The 25,247-nt window shown below is 41.3% G+C and overlaps 1 protein-coding gene and 1 long non-coding RNA gene across 2 annotated transcripts in view; one reads left to right on the top strand and one right to left on the bottom strand.

The window, feature by feature from the left end:
* The window catches only part of WLS (wntless Wnt ligand secretion mediator), a 287,021-nt gene that overhangs the window by 139,906 nt on the left and 121,868 nt on the right, over positions 1-25,247 (bottom strand). The window contains exon 3 of the mRNA XM_021096488.1: positions 19,526-19,638. The gene's annotated coding sequence lies outside the window, so the exon portion shown is untranslated. The remainder of the gene's footprint in view (positions 1-19,525; positions 19,639-25,247) is intronic.
* The window catches only part of LOC106509878, a 135,296-nt gene continuing 123,602 nt past the window's right edge, over positions 13,554-25,247 (top strand). Inside the window, exons 1-2 of the long non-coding RNA XR_001307839.2 lie at positions 13,554-15,345; positions 20,363-20,447. This is a non-coding gene — a long non-coding RNA (uncharacterized LOC106509878). The remainder of the gene's footprint in view (positions 15,346-20,362; positions 20,448-25,247) is intronic.

Raw genomic sequence — 25,247 nt, 5'->3', positions numbered from 1 at the left:
TTGAAAAGTATCGAATATATAGAAACAGAATATAGGAAAGAACAGATGTAATATACGTCCTCACAACATGAAAAGTTAATTTATGTTAGCATTTTGTCATATTTGCTTTAATCTTTTTTTACATATAAAATGTTCAGTTACACAAGTAATACTACATACACATACTCCCTTTTGTTCTCCGTATACCTCCAGGCCTACCACCGCGAAGCAAAATTTTTATCAGTGCCCATTTCCTGCCAGGTATAATTTCCTTAGAGGTATTATTTCTGAACAGATAGCCTGAGAGACAACCCATCCTGAGAAGCACAATTCTCTATCCAGACAAAGGAAACATCTTCATTCAGGTTAAGACTCAAATGACATTTTGTCCATGAACTGAAATAATACTTCTTGGACACCTAGTGTGTGGGAGATTTTTTTTGTTTTGTTTTGCTTTTTTTTTTCCTAGGGCCACACTTGTGGCATGTGGAAGTTCTGCAGCTGCCGGCCTATGTCACAGCCACAGCAATGCCAGATATGAGCTGTGTCTGCGACCTACACCACAGCTCATGGCAATGCCAAATCCTTAGCCCACTGAGTGAGGCCAGGGATTGAACCTTATCCTCACAGACACTATGTCAGGTTCATAAACCACTGAGCCACAGAAGGAACTTCTCAGGAGATGTTTTTGAATTGGTAGCAGAACTGTAGCAGCAGGCCCAGAAGTCAGCTTTGCAAAATGAAAATCTGGGTAGTTGGAATGAGTGAATTAAATCGTTCTCCATGCCTGAGGTGGCATTACAGATGTTTTTCATAAACAGTCCTGAATAACCCACCTCTGCTATTAATACAAACCCAATGGTGGCATTTGCAGATGACTCGGTCCTTTTGTTTTTAGTGTGTAGCTCTCAGCAAAGAAGATGTGAGCTGCTGGGTTAGGATTACACCTGGGAAGCACACTGGTTTGCACAGGGGCCAAGTGTCCACAGTGGAGAATTCTGTAGTTTCAAATATCTAGGAAGCAAAGGAGTGGAAGTCTTGAGTCCTGAGTGAGGCAGCCCTCGGAAGCTGGCATCGTGTAGGTTCCTCAGGCGCTATGCTGTGACCTAAGGGACTGGAATCTTAAGGAGACGGCAGAGGGCCCACTGTCCTCAGGTGTGGTTATCTACTCATCCACTGGAGCCAAGGAGACAATTTGTTTAGATATAAGGTTGCAAGATAGTGGCCACTACCCAGAATGGTGTGTTCTCCCCTAAGGTAACTAACTCTTGGCTTTGCAATTTGGCTAAGAAGAGGGAATACTATGTGGTGCCTACATAGAGCTCTGGAAAACAGAGCTGTGGACAGCCCGGCATGTTTTTTTGCTTGTTTGTTTGTTTGTTTTTCCACAGCTAGACATTTTGGATCTTTTTTTTTTTTTCTTTTTTGGTCGCCCCACAGTAAATGGAGCTCCCAGGCCAGGTATCAGATCTGAGGCACAGCTGTGACCTAGGCTGCAGCTGTGGGAATATGGAATACTTTAACCCACTGCAATGGGCTGGGGTTGAATCTGTGTCCTGGCATTGCAGAGACATTGACAATCCCATTGAGCCACAGCAAGAACTTTATTTTTTTTAATTTAATTTTTATTTTATATTGGAGTATAGTTGATTTACAATGTTGTTCTAGTTCCAGGTGTAAGCAAAGTGATTCAGTTATACATAAATCCACTCTTTTTCATATTCTTTTCCCATATAGGATGTTACAGAACACTGAAAATAGTCCTCTGGCTCTACAGTAGGTAGGTCCTTGTTGATTATCTATTTTATATAAAGTTGTATGTATAAATGAAGCCCAAACTTCTAATTTATTCTGCCCCATCCCCATCTTTCCCATTTGGTAATCATAAATTTGTTTTCTATGCCTGTGTATTTGTTTCTCTTTTGTAAATAAGTTCATTTGCATTCTTCTTTAAATTCCACATATGATTGATATTATAAGATATTTGTCTTTCTCTGTCTCTTTACTTCACTTAGTATGATAATCTCTAGGTCCATCCCCACAGGGCTTTAATTATGGCTCTGACCAGTTTTTCTTTCTCTATGTTGAAAGTGAAAATAAACATTTTAAATATTTGGGTACAATCCACTACTGCAATTATTAATATTAGTAATGATAATACCAATACTACCTATCCTGTATTAAGTGCTTTTCAAAGGCCAGGCCTAGCTCTCTCACAACAGAGAGAAGGTATCTCCATGTTACAAGTTGGACCTAGTTTCATGCACTCACTCATGCCCTCACCAACCAGAAAACATGTACTGAACCTTTTCTACATGCAAGGCCCTGTGATGGTGCCTCACAACGTTTACCATCCACCACAACGAAGAAGGGGAAACACAATAAAAGTCACATTTTAATTTTGCTCACTTGAAATCGGTGAAGGAAAGGTGGCCCCTAAACCAGAGAGGAAGTGCTGTGCAGTACTAGCCTTTCAGCACATGGCGAAATGGGAAAAACATGTCTCATCAAATTCGTTTCTACTTCCAAACAAACTCCTGGGGTGGGGAGGGAATGGGATAGAGAATATACGAAGCTAAATGAAGAATGTGCAGGAGAGGAGAAAGCCCCAGCTTAGGGCTTCTTCCCTTTCCTGCAGCACTCCTTGCCTGGTTGCTGTCCTAGCTCTTCGTGCTTACCTATCCTGGAATAGCACTTGTAAAGCACTTACTTCTCTGTGTAATCAGACTCCTTACAGTCATAGTGTATCTTATCTTCCCCCCCTCCCCCGCGCCTCACCCTGTACCTGGAGCACTTTTAGGAACTCATTTACTTTGATTTAAATGAAGAGATGAATGGACAAAAGGGTGCATGATTTTCTCTTGGGCGACTCTCTTGTGCACATAAACATGGACACACAGATTCACACAGATGACAAAATCATGCAAATTCATATATATTCCCAGAGAGATGAGGACACTGTTCTCATCACTGAGGTCCTTCCTTTGTTCGTCCAGCCATCTTGTGTGGATGCCTCTTCCATCCCCACTTCTCTCCCAAGGCCGATTCTACCAGCTCAACCCCCTCCCACCACCAGCACCATCCAAGCCTCCCTCTGTCAGCTGACACAGGAGACAGTGATCACCTGACAAGCTAATCAACAGTATGCCTAGAACAAGACATCAGCAGCTTCTAGAAGTCTTGCTATTTTGACTCTATATGGCCCTTGTAGGGATTTTGCCCAGCATTTGCTGTCTATTAGGAGAAACTCTTCTTTGGGGGAATTTTCAGTGGGTGGGCAAGAGAGTAGTTGGCTCCGGAAAGAGACTCAGATAGGATCCAGATGTGAGGACTGTTAGGCTTTCTCGGTGTTCAGGTGTGATGTTCAGGTAGGCGCTCGGGAGCAGAGGAAGTAGCTTTGCAATGTGTCTTTACTATCCTAGACATTCTACTAGATGCTCACATGAGATAGCTCATCCACTCCTCATGAAAGTGAATATCTCCACATGGTGTTGTGATTCTCATTTTGCTAATGAAGAAGCTAAGGCTCAGAATGGAAGGGCACCTGCCTAAGACTATGAGTTAATAACTGATCACCTGAAGGACTATTCTGGTTTATAATGCAGGGCCATCAGATAAATTTCCCTTTTTTCCTTCCTAATGATATCTATTACATACTGGGAATTCAAAGATAGAGTAGAATCAGTCTTTGTCTTTATACATGTATATTAGAATATGAGAGAGTAGGAGTTCCCATTGTGGCTCAGTGGGTTAAGAACCCAACATAGTGTCTGTGATGACAGAGGTTCGATCCTTGGCCTCACTCAGTGGGTTAAGGATCAGGTGTTGATGCAAGCTGTGATGCGGGTCACAGCAACTGCCTGGATCCGGTGTTGCTATGGCTGTGGTGTAGGCCCACAGCTGCAGCTCTGATTTGACCCCTAGCCCAGGAACTTCCATATGTCACAGGTGAGGCTGTAAAAAGAAAAGGAAAAAAAAAAGAATATGAGAGAGTAATACAAAGTGCATACATTATTATGGTATCTGCAGAAATGCTCTAAAAGAAGTATAAGCAAATTTCTTGGAAAGTCATAAGGAGAGAACACTTCCCCAAATGCAGCACTTGAACTGGGTCTTAAAAGGATAGTATTATTTCATTAACAAGAGTTGATCTGTCAGGGAGGAAAAACTTTTCTTCTACCCTCTTATGTTCAGTGATTGAAAGGCTATGAATTGAACTGACACAAAGAAAGATTAGCATGAGAAAGGACAAATTTTATTCACATATATGAGAACTCACAAAATAACCTGACTCTAAATCAATAAGCCCTTTCATGGATTAAACATGGATGCAAAAGGTGCCATCCAAAAGGGTGCAGGTGATGCAGACCCCATGATTTAAATGCCTCCCCAAAGAGAAAGGAAGTAAAGACCCTCATTGCCACCGGCAGTCTCAGCACTAGCAAGGCAATTAGGAAAGATAGATGAATCCCCAGAGAGCTGGCAGTGGTCAGTATGGTGCCAGCTGCAAATGGAGTGCCCAGGTTTCCACATTTCTGTTCAGCTGACTATGAATTCTCAGGGTCCCCAGCCCGAGAGCTGGCTGCCTACACATGCAGGTCCAGCAAATACACTCCATGGCAGGAGGAAACTCAGAACAAACACGCTCTCACTAAATCCAAGCCAAGGTCTCAGGACACAAAATGAGACAAATAGAACAGAGTAGCAACCTTGCAAAGGAGAGGATCTATAGCCAAGGGTAGTCAAAACTGAGAGTCACCCAAGTGTCCCAATGCTCCAAAACTAGTTCTTTCAAGTGTGTTCTCCTGCCAGTCTAAAGTTACAAAGAAAAGACCAGAGTTCCTGCTGTGGCACAATGGGATTGGTGGTGGACTCAGGTTTGATCCCTGGCCCAGCACAGTGGGTTAAGTATCCAGCGTTGCCACAGCTGCAGCTTGGATTTAATCCCTGGACTGGGAACTCCATCTGACATGGGGTAGCCAAAATAGAAAAAGAAAGAAAAGACAAAGAGAAGCTCTTATTACCCCTCTTCTTATTCAAATGGACTCCAGGAAGAAATCCAGGAGATAGTCTAGTAAGGAAAGCTTACCCTTGCCAGCTTCATCAGAAGTCCTATGGTCTCTTGGCTTCCATCTCTGGATCAAGCCAGAAGTCCCAACCATCCCATCTGGTTGCCAGACTGTCAGGGAGGAAAAATTTTTCTTCTACCCTCTTAAGTTAGGTCCCTAGAAGCATGCAAATTAAACGGAAAAAAGACAGATGAACAAGAGGAAAAAAAAAACAAACCGATTTTCATTCACCCATGTACAATGCTCAGGAGAGTTTGCAAAAAAATTAAGCCAAGGAGGTGGTTAGAATTTGAGGCTTATGTATTATTTTAATAGGAGAAGGGGAAGAGGAGAAGGACACTTACTGGAAAACAAATGATTTTAAGGAAAGATAAATAAGCCCTTAGGAGAACACAGGAGATGCGATGGTTTTGCAACAGTCTCTTTAGGTGTGGTACTGATTTCTATTTGTCAGTGACAAGAGCCAGACTCTCCTGGTTGTTCCCAGGAAGGGAATTTATGACAACTGAGTTCTCTTGAGTTCTTACGGGAGGGTCCACTCTTAGAAAGACAAGGGAGAGAAGGAAAAAAGACTTTTCAAATGCCATCAGCTCAACATAATTTTTAATGCTACAGTGGAATATTCTGGGCCTCTTCATTGAAGAGAAAGGTGATAATGTCTTAATACTTATTTCTGCCTTGTGAAAAATATGCCAGGAATATATCTTAACTGAAGCAGGATGTTTTGACAGTCCTTTTGACTCCCTGGCATTTGAAGACCCAAAAAAGCCAATTATTAGTTTCAAAGCTGCTGCTTCTTCTTCTTCTTTTGTTCATCACTTCGCCGTATTATCTTACCCACTATTCCCTGACCCTGAGATCAGAGGTGAACTGGGTATGAGGGATAGACATAAAGGTCCTTGGTTTGCAAATGATAATTGACAAATTTACTTGATTTTTATGTTAAAAGTCTAAAAGCTTAGTTTTTTTCTTCTTTTTTAAGGTCATATAAGTACTAAATGTCTATGGCATTACAAATATTTACGTTCTCATCTTTTAAGCTATGGAGGAATGTCTTTTTGTCTTCCAGAGATTCTGACCTCAAAGTAACATGACCTAGTAGATTGACAGGGCCGTTTAAAGTAAAATTCTCGAGTTCCCACTGAGGCTCAGTGGAAACGATTCTGACTAGTATCCATGAAGATGTGGGTTCACATCCTGGCCTGCCTCAGTGGGTTAAGGAACCAGTGTTGCCACGAGCTGTGATGTAGGTCACAGATACAACTTGGATCTGGCATTGCTGTGGCTGTGGCATAGGCCTGCAGCTGCAGCTCTGATTCGACCCCTAGCCTGGGAACTTCCACATGTCCCAGGTACAGCCCTAAAAAATGAAATGAAATAAAATAAAATAAAATAAAATTCTGAAAGGGCTGTATCTAAGGCTCATAATATAGATAGGTTTATGCAATACAAATAGGGAGTAGGATGTAAGAATAAATTTCTGGTTTCTCACATCCAGGAAGGAGCCATGACCCTGGCTTACAAATCTTGGGCTCCAAAGTGGAATGATGAATTTTCTAAGAAGAAACACAGGTTTGGATTTAACTATTGGAAAATGAGGGCAGCAACACATCAAAAGGGGACCCCTGGAGTGAGAAGCATTAAAGATAAATTTTTTCTGGAACTATAAGAGCCTTGGATTTTAACATGTTCTACAACTGACATCCAATGAGCCTTCGGGGAATGAAAATACAGCACTTTTTAAAAATATATCTTAGGCTAGTAGAGAAAATAAAAATACAATATTATTAGATTTTTAAAAAATTTTAGGTGTAATAACCTCCTAATAATCTAACCTAGTAAACATTCTTAAAATTCTTTCTTTAAAAAGGAATAATAACCATTATAAGTATGGTAATTGGTATTTTCATGACTTCTAAGAGCCTTTTCATGGATATTTCATTTGAAAGCAATAGTATCAAGTTAGTATTTTCACTGATGACTTGTAAATCGGCAAGTCTAAAGAAATAGGCCAGTGTTTGAAAACAGGTTTTGCAAATTAATCTTCTTCCTGATGACAGTGTTTAAATATGAATTTATAACGCAAGTTCTTTCTTGTAAGAGTGCAAAAAAAAGATATTTCACAATAAAGTGAAAATTAAAAATGAAATAAAAATATACAATAGGACCACCGATAGCCTCTAAAGAGTACTTGTGGAAATTTGAAGAAAGCCCTCTTTCTTTCTATTTATTTATTTATTTAGTTAGTTAGTTAGCTAGTTAGTTTAATTTTCTGGCCACCCTGTGGCTATGGAGTTCCTGGGTCAGGGATCAGATCGAAACTGCAGTTGTGCCCTATGCTGTAACTGCAGCAATGCTGGGTCCTATAACTCACTGTGCCTGACCAGGGAGTGAACCTGTGTCCTGATGCTGCAAAGATACCCACCCCCATTGTGCCACAGCCAGAACTCTTCTTTTGAATGTACTTAATAAGGACACAGAGCAGACAGATTGGCAGGAGACACCTGGGCTGGATTTCAGGTCCAATGCTCCTTCAACTGAGTGGCCTTGTACAAGGCACAAACTGCAAAAATATGTTGCTATTTGTGTACATGTACAAACACACACACACACACACACACACACACACATGCATAGACTGTCTCTGAGAAGATATACAAGGAACTGGTAACAGTGGGTATTTCTGGGGAGGAGAACTGGGTGAGGGTAAGAAGCAGGAATGTTTCTTTGAATACACTTTGGTGCTCTCTGAATAGCATATTATTGTATGTGTGCATTACTGATTAAAAATAAAATAGGAGTTCCCATCGTGGTGCAGTGGTTAACGAATCTGACTAGGAACCACGAGGTTGCGGGTTTGATCCCTGCCCTTGCTCAGTGGGTTAAGGATCTGGCATCGCCGTGAGCTGTGGTATAGGTCGCAGACTCGGCTTGGATCCCACGTTGCTGTGGCTCTGGAGTAGGCTGGTGGCTACGGTTCCAATTAGATCCCTAGCCTGGGAACCTCCGTATGCCACAGGAGCGGCCCAAGAAATGGCAAAAAAAAAAAAAAAAAAAAAAAAAAAAAAAAAAAAAAAGATAAAAAAAGATAAAAATATTACTGGAATTTTTATTTTAAAGTAGAGAATAAAACAAATGCACAAATGAGTCAAAAATCACAGATACCATCCACCTCACATCAGTCAGAATGGCCATGATTAAAGATGGTTCCTATCACAACCCTGGGTCGAAAAGATTAATTTGGTTTATAATGTTTATATAATGTTTATAGTATTAAAAGAGAGCAAGATGGTGGGTTAATAAAAATTTTGGTGCCAAAAGAAAAAGTATAAATAACAAACACTGGAGGGAGTGTAGAGAAAAGGGAACTCTCCTACACTATTGGTGGGAATGAAAATTGGTACAACCACTATGGAAAAGAGTGTGGAGACTCCTCAGAAAACTAAAAATAGAACTACCATATGATCTAGCAATCCCACTCCTGGGCATATATCTTGACAAAACCATAATTCAAAAAGATCCATGCACCCCTATATGTACAGCAACGCTAGTCACAATAGCTAAGACATGGAAACAACAGAGATGTTCATCAACAGATGAATGGATAAAGAAGATATGGTATATGTAGGCAATGGAATACTACTCAGCAATAAAAAGAACATAATAATGCCATTTGCAGCAACATGGATGGACCTAGAGGTTATCATACTAAGTGAAGTAAGTCAGAAAGAAAGACAAATACCATGCAAATCACATATATGTGGAATCTAAAATATGACATAAATGAACCTATCTACAAAACAGAAAACAGACTCAGACATAGAGAACAGATTGTGATTGCCAAGGGGGACGGGCAGGGAGTGAGATGGACTGTGAGTTTGGGGTTAGTAGATACAAACTATTACCTTTAGAATGGATAAGCAATGAGGTCCTTCTGTATAGCAAAGGGAAGTATATCCAATCTCCTGGGATAGACTATGATGGAAAAGAATATAAAAAAGAATGTGTGTGTGTGTGTATATGTGTATATATATATGTATATATTTATAACCGAGTCACTTTGCTGTACAGCAGAAATTGGCACATTGTAAATCAACTATACTTTAATAAAGTAATTAACTTAAAAAAATCCTAGGAGTTCCTGTTAAGACTCAGCAGGTTAAGAATCTCACTAGTAGAGTTCCTGTTGTGGCTCAGTGGTTAATGAATCTGACTAGGAACCATGAGGTGGCAGGTTCGATCCCTGGTCTCGCCCAGTGGGTTAAGGATCTGGCGTTGCCGTGAGCTGTGGTGTAGGTCGCAGACGCTGCTTGGATCCAGGGTTGCTGTGGCTCTGGCATAGGCCAGTGGCTATAGCTCCTATTAGACCCCTGACCTGGGAACCTCCATATGCCGTGGGTGTGGCCCTAGAAAAGACAAAAAGACCAAAAAAAAAAAAAAAAAAAAAAAAAAAAAAAAAAAAAAAACCAAAAAAACCCAAAAAGAATCCCACTAGTATCCATGAGGATATGGGATATGGGTTTGATTCCTGGCCTCGCTCAGTGAGTTGGGGATCTGGCATTGCTGTGGCTGTGGTGTAGATTGAATATGCGGCTTGGATTTGATCTTGCTGTGGCTGTGGTGTAGGCCAGGAGCTGCATCTCAGATTCCACCCGTAGCATGGGAACTTCTGTATGCGGCCCTAAAGAAGAAAAAATAAAATAAAATAAAATCACAGGTAGCATGTAATGAAAGTGCTTTGATATTGAAAGTGGCCACGTCTGGGGGATCAGGAAGGAAGTGGTGTTGGTCATCTGTCTGGGGGTGGAGGGCTAAATACAATTTCATTTAACAAACAGTAGGCATCCTGAAGGAGGCATTTTGCAAGGAAGGAGAATGGTAAAAGCAAAGGTCAGAGGTTAGCAAGGGGATCAACCTCCTGGAGAACTCAGTAGGCCTATTTTCGGCATAGTGGGTCTGCTCAGGGAGGGTGGGAGAGGTGGCAGAAGTCTGGAGTCCAAATGTGGAAGACCTTGGTTTCTAGGCTGAGGTATAAGGGTTTGCATAACTGATAAAAAAGAAAGAACTGTAGCTGGAGATGACATCAAACAAGAGTTTATATAGAGTGGTTTTTCTTGAAAAAAGGAAATTAAAATAAAACTGTTTGTTAGATTAGCAAATATTGGCAATACAGGAGTTCCTGATGTGGCTCAGTGGTTAACGAATCTGACTGATATTCACGAGGTTGTGGGTTTGATCCCTGGCCTTGTTCAGTGGGTTAAGGATCAGGTGTTGCTGTGAGCTGTGGCGTAGGGTACAGATGAGGCTTAGATCTGGCATTGCTGTGGCTGTGGTGCAGGCTGGCAGCCACAGCTCTGATTTGACCCCGAGCCTGGGAACCTCCGTATGCCGCCGGTGAGGCCCTAAAAAAAAAAGACAAAAAAATATATTGGCAATACAATATCAGTGGCAATATTTTATGAATTATCTGAGGTTGCAGATACCTTTGAAACCTTTTTTTTTTTCCCAATTTTTTCACACTAAGTAGAAATCTTATTGAATTTTAACTGCACTAGAACCTAAAAACTTTAAATCCCAACTCTGCTAAGTAAGAAAACTATGACATAACAATAAATAAGATCGAGGGGGGGAATGCACCCATTAATGACACCCCCAAAAAAAACTGGAATCAGAAAACATGATTCTCTGGATTATAGGTCAGGTTTTGTGTGAGTATGAGGCAAATGAAAATAGACTTCCAACCCTGAGATTGTGAATTTCTGTACTGTATAAGTTTCTCTTTTTAAATTCTTAAACATATTAATTTAAAATTTTGTGTGCACAAATGCTTTTCATAGGTTATTTTCAGAAAATGAACTGTGGATATTATATATAGATTCTAGAGGAATGGAAAATATATTTAAATTAAAATGAAAAGCTTAAATTGCATAGATGTGAATGAAATGCTTCATAGAAGGTATCCATAGAAACCACTTAAAATAAAGAGAAATGTTAATTCTCTTTGTAAATTGAGCTCCCAGAATCAAAATGAGAGTGAGGCATTTAGTGTAGGTGCAAATACACTTTGGCCTTATCTATGTGAAACACACTAATTGCAATTATATTTTTTTGGCCATGGTCTCAGCTGATAGTCACAATCAATTTATGGCCATATAGTTCATGGATTCAGCTAGTAAAACAGCTAAGCTTCACTGGCCCAACTTGTTGATTTAATCCAGTGTTTGACCAGGGAACTATCACTGTGGTGTCCCAACCTTTCAGCAGTCTCTTGACTACACAAGAAATTAAATTTCAACTACCACTTTATAGAGCTTATGTAAGCCACCTGGGAACACCATTAAAAATAATTTGTGGAGGAATAAATTTTCCTATGCGAAGATCCCAAGAAAAGTCTCCATTTTCTGCATTCTATTCTAGGCCTGAGCACAGGCAGACATGTTTTAGGTTGCTACATTCACAATGCTTGGAATTCAATGTTCTGATTTGTAAAGTCAAAAGTAGTTCATTATAGAACTACCTATAACTGGAAGGAGTTGAAAGTAGAACAAATTAAGAAGACGTATAACCAGAAAATACCTACATTTTACCTATAAATGATGTCACTGAAATGATGCTCATTTCAGAAAAGCTAACTTCATTATTACTAACCAAGAAAACTCATTATTGCTCACTGCATAGTTTTTTTCTATTCCTCCCCTGTTACAGGTAGTTCTAAAATGACCTACTTTTGACTTTAGTTATTTCATAATCCAGTTGATGTTCCCGAGACCTGCGGTTTGTTATGGTCTTATACATTCTCAGACATTTTGGCCACAAAATGTCTTTATACTCCTAAGAATTATTGAGGAGTCAAAGAGATATTTTTAATGTGGATTATATCAACCAATCTTTACCATATAAGAAGTTACATTGAGGCATTTAAAAATATTTATTTTAAAATAATTCATATGTTAACATAAATAATTTTATGGAAAAACAAATATATTTCCCCAAATTAAAAAAAAAAAAAATCAGAGCGAGGCATGACATTGTTTAACATTTTGCAAATCTCCTTAATGTCTGTGTCTGCATTCCATCTGTTGCAGTATCTCACTTCATGTAGCCTCTGGAAAACTGAATAAAAAAGGCGTGAATATCTTAGTATTATCATGAAAATAGTTTCAACCTGAACGAGTATTGGTTATCCCCAGGGGTTTCAACAACACTTTGAAAACTCACTGTGCACACTATGATAAATATGCAAAATTATTACACAGCTAAAGGGCAACATGGTTTTCAGGTCTGAAGTCCTTCCCATACATCCCAGAGAAGAGCCTTTACTTATTTTACTGTTTAAGGAAATTGATAACAGTAATTGTTTATTGCAAGGTCTCTTCTTATTTTACCTTCTCTGCATTTCAGGAAATACTCACCAGGTACTAGTGAATTCAGTTTTCAAATTTAATAGTAATTGATATTAACTTTCCTCATTAGTACTGAAGTATTTTAGAGCTAGAAATGTTGAAAGAGAAACCCACAACATCATCTGATCAAATACGAGATGGGGACCACTGGTTGTATGCAAAACAATGTAGGTGAGATAACTTTAGGTAGTACACCAGTCAAACATTAAATAATATTAAGTAAGGGATTGAGAAAGTTGTCTCTTGGATTCTCTCCCCATGGGGTTACATTGAGGGGAAGTTTCAGCTGATTTGTTAGTATGTCCTTTGTATACTTTAACTAACTTGCGGTGTCTTCAAGGAGCTTGAATATTTTCCAATTTAATAATAGGGTTAGCCTAAGTCTTAGAGCCTTAAGCAAGCAACAATATCTAGCTAGAATTTAATGGCATTGTTTTTTTATCATTTTATTTTTAATTACTACTATATTTAGAGCAAACCCTTTTGGTTTTTAATTTAATAACATTTAATTTAAAAACATTTGGTTTTAAAAAGTGCATTGATATAAAGAAAAAAGTTATTAAATAATAGTATGAATGGTATGAGTAATAAAATAATGCCTGAGGTTGGGAGGGGGAAACTGAATTAATTCTATCCTTAATTTTTTGCAGGGAGGGAAATCAAGGCGCAGAGAAAACTGACTTGCTTTAGGTGGCCATAGTCAGAGACTTCAACTCTGGCCTCCTTACTCTCAATCAAGAGCTCTTTCTACTACAGCATAACGGGTGCTAATGTCTAACATTAAACATTTCAGTCTTAGAGCCTGCCCCTGAAGTCAGACAAATCCAGGTTAAAACTCCTGCGCCATTCTGGGCTAGCTGTGTAATCTTGGACAGACTTCTTAGCATCCATCTCTTCAGCTTCTTTACTTATGAAGTTGACATAATCTCTATTTCACCTTAACATTTTGTCAATATTAAATGAGACAATATTTTAAATGGTTTGAAATAGCTCCTGGCACTCAATAGACAGAGTTATTTTTATTAACTGAAGTTACTCTTCGTGAACTGCAGAGCATTTGGAGCAAAAGAATCTTCATAGCCAGGGCTTGGCTCCAGTGTTTGTGAACTGCATCTGCCACTTGGATCCTTACTTAATTAAAGGCTAGAAATCATTGCATTTCTCTGGAACAGGCTTATACGCCTTGGGTTGCAGGAAAGGACGGTTAAATGTGTTAACTGGAAAACTTATGCAACCAAGGGTTAAAATAGCCTTGAAGCTAAAACCAAAGAATTCTGGCCTCTGGTGTGTGATGCAAAGCCAAGAGTGTTTGCCTTTGTGAGCACAGGAATGCTGGTGAGCCTTGTTTGTTGTGGAAACTGACATGATCAAAGTGAGGAGAATTAAAACGATCCATCAGAATAACAGTCAAGGCTGTATATGAGCTCCCCAGACACCCTTGAACCTGAAGTCTCCCATGGAGGACAGACAAGCCAGCTGACAGCAGCTGGGAAGAAACAAAATGCATCTCTCTAAGCAGAGGAGTGCAGCTGGGAGATAAAGACCTTGGGTGGGCACTCTAGATGAGGGTTCAGATTTGGCAGACAGAATAGTGAAACGATATGCTGACCTTGTGGTCTTTAGGATTGTGCAACACCAAGGTTGTGGTTTTCAGGTGTCAGATTTTAGAGTGGAATTACTAAGTGAGGCAGGCACTTGTAGAATTAAAGCTTTTGGGGGTGGGGAAACCATGCTAATTGAGATGAGATTCTGTGCCAATTGCACTGGAGTGTTCTAAGGCATGATGTCATGCTTCTTAATTTATCAAATGTTGAAACATTCTTATTATGATTAAGTAGAATTAAGGGTCCCTAAGTGGATGGCATGATTTCGGATTGTTTGCTCACTTAATCCTTTATCCCGGGATGAAAATTAATAAAACTCTTCGATATTCTACAAAGTATGAAATGACCTTGGCGCCCCAACTGTTGCTTAATTACAATGCCTAATCAAGGAATCTACAGAATCATAAAAAAGAAAGGTTGGATAAGATTTTAAGGAAGTCCAGTCCTGCTCACATATTTTAGAGATGTGGAAACTGAGGACTGGAAAAAGGAAATGACTTGCTCAATACTACACAGAGTCTTCTGCTTTGCATGTCAATGCTTGCCTGTTGCCATGCCAAAGAATCCCCAGCAAACAGACTACTGGCCTAGAATAATGTCCAAATGGAGACAGAGTCCCTTTCTGGGCATCTGTAATTTGAAATGCTGCAGGAGTTATCACTCTGTTTTTATTTTTGAAAACTATAATAAGGATCCTGCTTTTTGTTTTCTTTTTTGTGTATATTGCTTATCTTTTAATCTCTATTCCTCCCAGGGCATTTTTTCACCAGGACTCCTGAACAGAAGTAGGTAGGTAAATGTAGAATGAGGATTTTATAAAGATCACTAATATACCCAATACTGAGCCCAATGAGATAATTTAGTAATCAACATACCTTATGTTGAGCCCTTTGCAAATCACAAAGCGCTTTTTATTCTCTCCTTCTATTAATCCCTACACAGTCATATGAGGGAGGCAGAGCGGTTATTATTATCATCCGTCTTACGGAGGCACTAAGTGAGACCAAAGGAGCCCAGCGACTTGCCCCGCGGCGCACAGCCCCAGAGCAGCTGAGTAGAGAGCCCCGGGGCGGGTTTCAGCTCCTCAGGACCCTCGATTTAGGCGCCTCTCACGGCGGCATGCAGAGCACAACCGTGGATCCTCCGGGGTACATGCTCTGAACTCTAGATTTGGTGGACGTTTCAGGAAATTCTGCAAAAAGGCAGGCTAAGAATCTAGGAGGATCGCAGAGAAATGCTCAGACGGTGCGGGGGAGGGGAAGGCAGTCCGAAGATCTTGCATTTAAAAAGGTAAGAATTAGGGAAAGGTTTCCATCAGCAGACCTCTGAGATTAAATCCCAGAAAGAGGCTCCTACTTGTCCGTTTTCGGGTCTCCCAGCAACTGCTTCCTCAAGGAAAACGTCTGAGGATTGCATTTCTGGTCATCTGCCTTGCTGGAGCACCTTTGCCCCTAAAAAAGGCAGGCTTTGGGCTCACTTCGTTTCCAGGCCTGGCGCCATTCGGCGCGGAGTGGGGGAGAGCCTGCCGGCCTCCTGCGGAAAAGCATGGGGATGGGGCGGGGGGGAAAGTAGGCCTTGCATCAAAGCAATCAGGGAAACCTTGGGGGCGGGGGCGGGGGCTGTAAGAGCTATTGGCCTGCTTCTCTTCTCAGACGCGGCTTTGCCTTAACTCATTTCCTGCCTGGGCCCTAACCCAGGTCCTGCTCATTCCTACCCTTCCAGATTCACCCCGTACTTAGCATCTCTAAAGTAGGGAATCAGAAAAAGCAAGCTGGGCCCCGTGGGTTTCTGTTTGTCTTTGGAAACCACTTATGGAGCAAGAAGTGGGGCCCACAAATGTGGACCCATCAAGAATGACCCCCACCCCATCCCACCCCCCGACTCCAGTTGAGTTACCAAATGAGGCCAATTCATTCTCTGGAATGTAGCAGCCCGGGCAATGATGATTGATACTGACAGGGAAGCTTTCATGTAGCAATATCCCCGGCCACCGGCTGTGAGGCAAAGAGAAAGAACTCTCTGGAATTCACAACATTCCCCCTCCAATTAATCCCCAGCCACCCCGCTGTGTGTGAATGGGTTGTGCTGGGGATTCGTAGCTGTGATGCCGGGGATTTGCTGATTCCTTTGAGCCCCCTGAGGAGAGGTGATATGGAGAGCAGATAATCAGCATGCAGCGCTGAGGCGAGGTAATGAATTGGCTCGGCTGGGCCTGGCTTCACTATTTGTACACTTTTAGGCACCTCGGAAACCGGGTTTGCAGACAAAACCTGTGCTGAGGGGCCCTCAAACCCCGACCTTTTGTGGGCCTGGATGGCTGCTGTCTCTCCTGCTGGCTTAAGATGGAAGCCTTGTCTCAGGAAGGAGGAGCCAGAGGCGAAAGGAAGGAGCCCTGATTCTCACCTGGTGGGGCCTGCCCGGTACCTCTCCTGCCTCAGTCACACGTTCACCCCAGTCATGACTGGCTTTAACTCTTTTCATTCTACTGAATTGCAGTTTTCAGTCTAAGTCCACTGCCTCTCAAAATGCTGTTTATTTTTCACTCACAGCTCCAGGTTCACCTCTGTGAGACCATACCCATTGTCAAGGACATGTTTTCAAAACATTGTGACAGCCCACTGCCCAATGCGAGTTCTTTTTCTTTTTCTTTCTTTTTTTTTTTAGGGCTGCACTCACGGCATGTGGAAGTTCCCAGGCTAGGGGCGGAATCGAATCAGATCTACAGCTGCTGGCCTATGCCACCACAGCAACGCCAGATCCTTAACCCACTGAGCGAGGCCAGAGATTGAACCTAGGTCTTCATGGATACTAGTCAGGTTTGTCACTGCCGAGCCAAAATGGGAACTTCTCCAACGTGAGTTCTGATTTGCTGAAGCGTCTGTCTGTGTCCTTTTCAGTACCTCCCTTAGTGCTAAGAAAATAGTAATAATAGTGCCTGACTAAAAAGCAAAACAAAACTAACACTTATTGTGCACTTACTCTGTGCCAGGCACTGGAGTTTATATGTATTATCATATTTAATCCACACAGCAACTGCTGAAGGAAGTGCCATTCTCTGTTTCATTTCACAGGGAGATAAAAAGGCTCCAGAGTTCCTAACCCGCTTGGGGCCATTGACTGGAAGCACTAACGCAGAAGTAGGTGGAGTCACATTCCCTCCTCACCATCTCTGGGTCCCCCAACCCTTGTCTTTGTTTAGACTCTCATTGCTTCTCACCAGGTGTATCTGCCACAAAGCTTCTGGCTTCCAAGCATGCAGACCCTCAGCCCCCTCCACATTGTAGCCAGGGGATCTCTCTGAGAGCCCCCGACAGTCCACTCTCCTGCCTAAACTTCTTAAACGTTCTCCACAGCGTCCAGAAGAAAGTTCAAACTCCTCAGCTTAGCACACAAGCCCCTTTATGATCTGGCACCTGGAGAGAATTAAAGAAAGATTGAGGCGATAATCCTAGTCACCTCTTGGGGGAGTTTGCTGGGTGGGGCTGTGAGGAGGGCCTCTTTTACTCAGACCCTGGAGTCTACTTGTGGGCCTGGCTACCTGAGGGCACTTCCCACTCTGACCCTGCCCCTGTCATTCTTGGCAATTACCACTCTTTACTTGCCTTCCCAGGTCCCTCTTCTTTCATTTAGAGCTGAAGGCATTGCATACAGCATTTTGCTCCTGGTTCTGCTAATGAAGGGAATTCAAGATGAGCACTTGGGTTCTTGAGGGTTTTTGTTGCCAGGAACCACAGAACACTAGACAAACACTATGACTATATCTCTAGCTAGTCTATGCTCAGTGTCAACCAATCTGCATTTTTATACCTTGCATGTCCAGAAATTACCTTTAATACACAACATTTGGATTTTCCTCCATCTGCTGACAAATGAACCATTAAGTTCTACCATGGGCCTTGCTTGCCAGTCAGTGTTCAGTTTTAGCAACAGCCTCTTTGTTTTCTTATTACACTTATTGAAGGATTTCATTATAAGATGTTGCTATTTTATAAAAACACACAATTTGTTTCATAAAACAAATAATCAACATTCTATCAACTAATGCTTATTGAGAGACTATTACAAGTATGGAGGGAATAGTGGTGAACAGGATGGTTAAAGTCCCTGCATTATACTGAGAAAGACAATGTGCAATAAATAAATATGCAAGAGCATGGTTAGCAACATAAGAAATAAAACCGGGTGATGTAACAGAGAAGTGGTAGGGGCTGTTTTGGATTACTCAGAGGAAAGGCTTTCTAAGCAAGTGACATTTGAGCTGAGATCTGAATGGTTGGAAGGATCCATCTGTACAAAAATCTAGATTTAGAGCATTCAGGCAAGTGCCAAGGAGAGAGGTGGAGATAAGCTGGCCTTCTCTGAAGACACAAGGATGCTAGGAGGGCTGAGGTATTTTGAGTGAGCAGGGGATGAGGTGGGAGATTAGGTAGGAGATGTGAGCAAACAGATTTTTAAGATCTTGTAGGTCAGTGGCTTTCAAACTTTTAATGTGACCCATAGTAAGAAATGTATTTTATGTTACAGTTTACTACACACACACACACACACACACACACCTGAAAGAGAAGTTTCATGAAATAATATTTATCCTTACTACATGCAATAAACTTTGATATTTTCTATTTAATTAATTAGTTTAATTTATTTATTTCTTCTTCTTCTTTTTTTTTTGGCTGTGCTTGTAGCATGTGGAAGTCCCTGGGCCAGGGACTTAACCCTTGCCACAGCTGTAGAGCCACAGCAGTGGTAATGCTGGATCCTTAACCTGCTGAGCCCCAAGAGAACTACTATTTTACCTTAAGATGCTGATCCTTACCTAGTACATTGGTTTCACAACCTAGTAATGGCTTTGTTTGGAAAGCTCTGTCCTAGATTATAGTAAGGAGTTTGGGTTTTATTTTCGGTATAATTAGAAACCTTTGGAAAGTTGTAAGCAGAAGAGCAGCATGACCTTATCTACATTTTTTAAAACTGACTTCGTGGTCTAGAAAGAAAATAGTACAAAGGTGGGTGAGAGTAGCCACAGGGAGACAAGTTAGAAAGCTGTTGTATTTCACCTAGAGGAGAAACAATAGTGGCTTGGACTAGAGTGGTAGCAGAAGAGACTGAGAAAGGTGGATAAATACTATACAATTTGGAGGTAAAGCCAACTTTGGATATGGAATGTGAAGAAGAGAAAGGAGACAAGTACGACCCCAAGAGTTGTTTGGTTATTTTTAGAAATGAGTGGTGTAGACCTTTGCTAAATTGAAAATTCGGGGAATGGTTACAGTTTGGAGAATGGGAACTTTTGTTTTGGATAATTCAAGTTTAGAGTATCTATACCTACTATATATTTTATGGGACATGTTAGGTAGGGAGTTAGACATACCGGTAAGCGTGCTTTGGGGAAAGATCAGAGCTGTGACGAAACTTTAAGAGGCAGTGGCACATGGATATTATTTAAAGCCATGGGCTTACAAATATTTACCTGGAGAGAGCGTGTAGCTAGAGAAGAGCAGTAGGCTTCCTACTTTCCACTTTCTGGACCACACCAACATTAATAGGTCTGGCAGAATACTTCCATTCTGAAAGTGATGCTTCCTGTAGCAAAGTGGAACATGAAAAATCAGTAGATATACTGAATCTCAAGTAGTCATCCACTGGACTTGAGGTGGACAACTATTAAATTACAGAAGAAAAACTAAATGTGTGAATATAAATGACATACTGGCGATAGACCATCTAAAGTGTAATTAGGAGTTTTATGATGCATTTAATTTCCTGGGGATAGAACACCTCTCACATTGTTTTCATGATTTTGTATTGAATTTTTACCCATGCAACTTTGTTGTCTGCCGTTTTTTAGGAATTCTTTACAGAAGTAGGGGGATATCTACGTCATAGAATTTGTTCTTTGACTCTCTCTAGTTAATGTTCTTATTCCTTCACATCTATGGTAGATGTTCTTGCTGAAGGAGTTTATACTCTCATTCAATCTAACTTTTCTTCCTGGAGCTGAAACACATCTATTTTCACCTCCCTTCGTAAAGGAGACTCTAACCTTGGTCTTCCATCTCTCCCTCACATCAGATAGTGTGTCAGAGTAACTTAATTGTGGAAGACCTCTCAAGAAAAATAAGACTACACTCTCTTTCTTCCTTCCCCTTTCCTCCCTCCCTCTCTTTCTTCCTTCCTTCCTTTTCTTTTTTTTTCCCCTCTCTTTCTCAAGAGGCAGTGGTTTTCAAACTTCAACTGAAAATTTAAGTTTGAGCCCCAAATAGAAAATAAACAATGGAATAATGGTGCCATTTTCTTCTCTTTGTAGGGACCTCATTAGTGACTTCATGAAATCCAAGGGTTCCACATATCATTACTGAAGTGGATTCATTTCCACTATGAGGAGATGTCAGGTAAGAGAAATTGATGATATTTGTAAGCCAGTTGTTTACTCAGAGAAGACAAATTACGATTATTCCCTGTGACGGAATCACTGATAGGATTTCACCCCAGAGAAATAATGGCGAGCCAGAGAGATTACACAGATTGCCTCTTAAGGAGAATCACATTTCATTAGTTGATTAGAAAATAGGGTATACTTAATGATTTAAATAATTTAATAAAAAGATAATTAGTGTGATTTTTTTTTTTTCAAAAAGCAGTGTAGTTTAGGAGCTTCCCCTGTAATGCAAGTGGATCATTGGTGTCTCTGCAGCGCCAGGATACAGATTTGATACCCAGCTTGGCACAGTGGGTTAAAGGATGTAGCATTGCCTCAACTGTAGGTTTCATATGTGGTTTCGATCTGATTTCTGGCCTCAGAACTCCATTTGCCTCAGGGTGGGGAAAAAAAAAATGCAATGAATGTAGTTTAATGCTCACTTTAGAATCAGAAAACTTGAGTTTAAAAGTTCCTAGTAGCCTAGCATATTAAAGATCTGGTATTCTCACTGCTGTGGCTTGGGTCACTGCTGTGGTGCTGTGGTATGGGTTCAGTCCCCAGTCTGGAAACTTCTGCGTGCTGTGGGCATAGCCAAAAAAAAAAAAAAAAAAAAAGGAAAATAAAACTTGAGGTTTAATCTCTGCTTTACCTCTTACCAGCTATAAGCCTGGCATAAGAGCAAATAACATAACCTCTCTGAGCCTCAGATTCTTTGTCTATTAGTCGGACAAAAAATTTCTTTGTAGGTTTGTTGCAAAGATTAAGTAGAAATAATTTGCAGAGCATCTAGTAATTGGGAGTACTTGTCACACAGTAAGTAGGCTCTTAAACTAAGACAAATAGTTATTTGCCTGCTTTTGGTGACAAAGATTAAGGTCTGGATTAGATATAGCCTCCAACCCTGTAAAGGCTGATGAGAGGTCTGGCTGATATTGAAATGGAGCATGACATGTGTTTAAGGGCTAAGCGAAGTGGGTTTTATGATATATGGTCATACTTTGGATGACTTCTCAGAAATTCAAGTCTGTTATGTGCCTAAGGAAATGAAAAAGCCAAAAATTCTGGCACCTGGCCTAACGGCCTGGATTCTTTTAGATCAATATGGTTTGTCCTCTTTGTTCTTATTTAATAGAAGTTAGGTCCTGACTACAACTCATTTCTACATTACTTCATCTTGAGTTTTCAGAGTACAGAACACAGAGGATAAACATAACCAAGTCGGGAGTTCCCGTCATGGCTCAGTGGTTAACGAATCCGACTAGGAACCATGAGGTTGCAGATTCAATCCCTGGCCTCACTCAGTGGGTTAAGGATCCGGCATTGCCATGAGCTGTGGTGTATGTCACAGATGCGGCTCAGATCTGGTGTTGCTGTGGCTCTGGCATAGGCTAGCGGCTATAGCTCTGATTAGACCCCTAGCCTGGGAACCTCCATATGCCGCGGAAGGGGCCCAAGAAATGGCAAAAAACAAACAAACAAACAAACAAAAAAACATAACCAAGTCATCATTTTTGTGAAAATGGGAGTTCTGCATAACTATAATTGAGTTTCATCCATTCTTTCTTTCATTCACTCAATAAATATTTTCTGATCTCTGTTCATTGGGAACACAAATGTACAGACACTGTATTATGACAATGACAAGAGAAATGAAACTCTGCTCTCAAGCAGGGTGAGACAAAAATACATAAGTAAATAACTACAGGTTGTGCTAAGTGTGATGAAGTAAGTAAGCATAGGACTAACAGCAGTAGTTAGAGAAACTTCTCCTAGGAGTTTGTGTTCAAATGAGACCAAAAAGCCAGCCAAGTGTAGGCTTAAGAGACAGGCTTTCTGGATAGAGGCAACAGCAAGAATGCTGAGGTGGCAAAGAGCTGGAAAAGTTTTAAGAACTTCTAGAAAGTCAGCATGACTGGAGTATAATGAAGGAAAGAAGGGTAGAGAAAGGAAGGAACCACACCACACAAGCCTTTAAGGTATTTGAAGACTTTTTAAGTCTATGGGAAATCATTGAGGGTTTTGAAATAGGGGAGTGACATGAGCTGTTTTACATTTTCCAGAAAAATTACTGTTGAGAGGACAGATAGAACAGGGGCGAGAGTGGGTGCAGGGGGACAGCTATGAGGGGGTATAGATGAAAATGGGTGGTGGCTTAAAACAGAGAGAACTGGAAAGTTTCAGGATATATTTTGGAAGGGGAGCTAGTAGGACTTGCTAATAGATTGTGAAGGGTGAGGAAAGGAAAGAATCATAGTTTCTGGCTTTAGTTACTGTTTGGGTCTGTCATTTTCAGAAAAAGGAAGACTTCAGTATGATGAGTTTAGGAATGGAGTGAAGAGGGACTCATATATTCCATGTGATGTCAGCAAGACAGGCAAGCAGATATGCCAAAATGTCAGCTGGATAGAGAGGAAAGTCTAGAGCTCAGAGGAGACCACTAAGCTGGAGGTAGAAATTTGAGAGTCTCCAGAAGTTCATTTGTATTTGAATCTAGGGAGATGGATAAAATCAAATAGGGAGATGGAGAAGAAAGAGACCAAAATTTGCCTTTGGGGGCTCCAAAATTAAGATGACTGTAGAGGGAAAGGAAGTAGCACAGTAAACAAAAAAGCTGTGGCCTTGAGGTAGGAAAATTGTAAGTGATGATGGTAGTAAAAAGAAACAAAACAAAAAGAATAAAACCTAAGAAAGGCAAGTACTATGGGAATGAAGTAGTCAAATGAGTCAAAAACCATTTGTAACCCCTGCATTTTTTTTTTTTTTTTTTTTTTTTGTCTTTTTGCCATTTCTTGAGCTGCTCCCACGGCATATGGAGGTTCCCAGGCTAGGGGTCCAATAGGAGCCATAGCTGCTGGCCTACACCACAGCCACAGCAATGCCGGATCCTTAACCCACTGAGCAAGGGCAGGGATCGAACCCACAACCTCATGGTTGCTAGTCGGATTCGTTACCCACTGAGCCACGATGGGAACTCCACCCCTGCATTTCTTTATATGATAGACAACAACATATGACTATTGTTTTGAGTGTCAGATGGACAATTTATTTAAACTTTTCTTTAAAAAATTAAACATAGAAACTATATTTTTAAAAATTCAGCTTTATTGAAGAATAATTGACTTATTTAAACTTTTTGAGTGTTAGTTTCCACACTTGTAAAATAGAGAAATATATGCATTTCATAGACATTTGTAAACATTGAATAAGCTAGTCTCAATAAACAGAAACTATTGGGGAGGGGTCAAGATGGTGGAGGAGTAAGACGTGCTGTTCACCTTCTCCCACAAACACATCAAAAAACCCATCTACATGTAGAATAATTTGCACAGAACACCTACTGAATGCTGGCAGAAGACCTCAAACCTCCAAAAAGGTCAAGAAATGTTTCACATAACTGGTCAGAACAAAAGGGAAAAAAAGGGAGAGAAGAGGGGAAAAAAAAAAAAAAAAAAAAGGAATCAGGACAGGACCAGCACTTCTGAGAGGGAGCTGTGAAAGAGGAAAGGAATCTGCACCTTGGGAGGCCACTTAACTGAGGGGGAGATCAGCTGAGAAGGAAAGGAAACTTCAGAACCCCAGAGAAAAACTCAACAGCCAGACTGAGGAGGAAAAAAGCCAAGAGAGAGCAGCACAAACCATCGGTACCACCCCCCTGCCACCAGACACCACAGACTGAGACGCTCAGGCAGGGGCGGGGAACTGGCTCTGGAGGTCAGTTCTGGGGAGAGGACCAGGACTGGCTGTGTGGAGACAGGCTGAGGGGCTAGGGAGCAGTGCTTCACAGGATGGGGAGTAGAGCACCACAGTCAAGGGAACACAGGAGAAGGCCAAGGGCTGCAGGAGAGGCAAGGTGCCATTGGTTGGGAGGGTGAGAGGAGGAGGAGTGGGACCACCATAAGACTACCTTTCTCTGCACATATACAGGCTCTCAGGCAGAGGGGTGCTTCTTGCTCAGGCTATGTGTGGCAAGGGCAAACTGCCACAGCCACCTCAGACTCCAGAGGTGGGCGCAGCCTGCCACCACTAGGCTCTGTGAATAGATACCACCTGCAGCCCCAGTCACCTTGGGAGTCATTGCAGAGAAGGGCACTGCAATCAAGTGCCAACCATTGTTGCTCTCACTCCCCCAGAAATGCACAAGCCCTGCTATTGCCACTGCCAAAGGCTCTGGGTGTTGCCTACACCTTCCTGAGGGTCACTGCCATTTCCCAGGGTCCTACAACCAAGAGCAGCCTGTGCCTTCTATTTGTGGGTCCTTGCCACTGTCAAGGGCCCAGCAGCCAGGCACTGGCTATAGGCCCTGGTTATTGCCTCATCTGCCTGGAAGCATGTGCAGGCCATACACCAGCATACCCCAATTAAAGGGATAACAGCTTGCACACACTGAGGAAAGAGACAGCAGAGACAGCAAGCATCCAGACCAAAAGCAGTCCTCATGAGAAAAAAAAAAAAAAAAAAGTAAGCCCTCACAAAATACCCAGGAGTGCTCTTGCTTATAAATAGCTCTCCAAGACTGCAGTAGTTGTTTTCTGTAAACTCACATAATAAGAAAAATTTACAAGCAAAATGAAGAAGCTCAGGAACCATTCCCAGTTAAAGGAACAGGAGAATTCCCCCAAAGAAACAAACAATGAAACAGACCTCTGCAGTCTAACAGACATGAGTTCAAAAGGAGATAAAAAATACCGAAGGAATTAAGAGTGGATATGAAGGAATTAAGAGCAGATATGAACAGTATTGCAGATTGCTTTAAAAAGGAACTAGGAAATAT

This window comes from Sus scrofa, chromosome 6 (assembly GCF_000003025.6).
Source record: "Sus scrofa isolate TJ Tabasco breed Duroc chromosome 6, Sscrofa11.1, whole genome shotgun sequence".
Lineage (NCBI taxonomy): Eukaryota > Metazoa > Chordata > Mammalia > Artiodactyla > Suidae > Sus > Sus scrofa.
Note: the sequence above shows the minus strand (reverse complement) of the source record. Positions and strands in the feature narration are given on the sequence as shown.